This window comes from Triticum aestivum, chromosome 1B (genome assembly GCF_018294505.1).
Source record: "Triticum aestivum cultivar Chinese Spring chromosome 1B, IWGSC CS RefSeq v2.1, whole genome shotgun sequence".
NCBI lineage: Eukaryota > Viridiplantae > Streptophyta > Magnoliopsida > Poales > Poaceae > Triticum > Triticum aestivum.
The window spans coordinates 660961765-660962517 of record NC_057795.1 but is presented as its reverse complement, the minus strand read 5'-3'; positions in this window follow the sequence as shown (position 1 = coordinate 660962517).

The following is a 753-nucleotide window of genomic DNA, read 5'->3' as shown; positions in this document are numbered from 1 at the left end:
GAGCTGCCGAGCTGGCAGCACCGATCTCCCGAGGTCGTGGCGCCGAGGTCGCCCTCTCAAGACGGCGACGCACCGGCGAGGCGACTTGGAGAAGCAGCCGCGCTTCGGCCTCGTCCATGGCCGGCGGCTCCGACGGATCCACCGGGTGTTTGCCGTGCAGCCTCCCAGACGGCGGTGGAGGCGGCGGCGGCACGAGAGCATCCGACATGGAGGCCTCGCCGCTCTCCTTCTCCGCGACGGGGTTCTCGGTGCCGGCTCCCCCGGTCTGCCCCGTGAACTCCGGAGGCGGCGGTGCAGACGATAGTGGGGGGACGAGTATCGCCGATTGGCGATGCGCGGCCTCCTCGGCACGACATCTCGCCGCAAGGGCGGCTTCGGCATCATCCAGCTTTTTCTGGGCAGAGGCGGCCGCCTTGTCGGCCTCCGCCTTCTCCAAACGCGCGGCCTCCTCCTTCTCGCACTTCTCCCGCGCATTCCGCTCCGTCGCCTCCCGGAGGTCGGCGGCAGGGTCAGGCCGCCGAGTATTGGCGGACGTCTCTGCTGACCCCATGACGGAGGGGACGGCAACTCTCTCAAGGGAAAGAGGGGCCCTGAAGAAGAATGGAGGGAGTATATAAACGAAGACTCGGACAAGATTCAACAAAGAAAATAAAAGAGCATAAAGACTTACGCGGATACTAGCGGCGGCTTTCTCACTTCCCTTCGGAAGCGGTTGGCCTTCGCGGCCGCCTCCTCTCGTCTGGTCACAGCGGC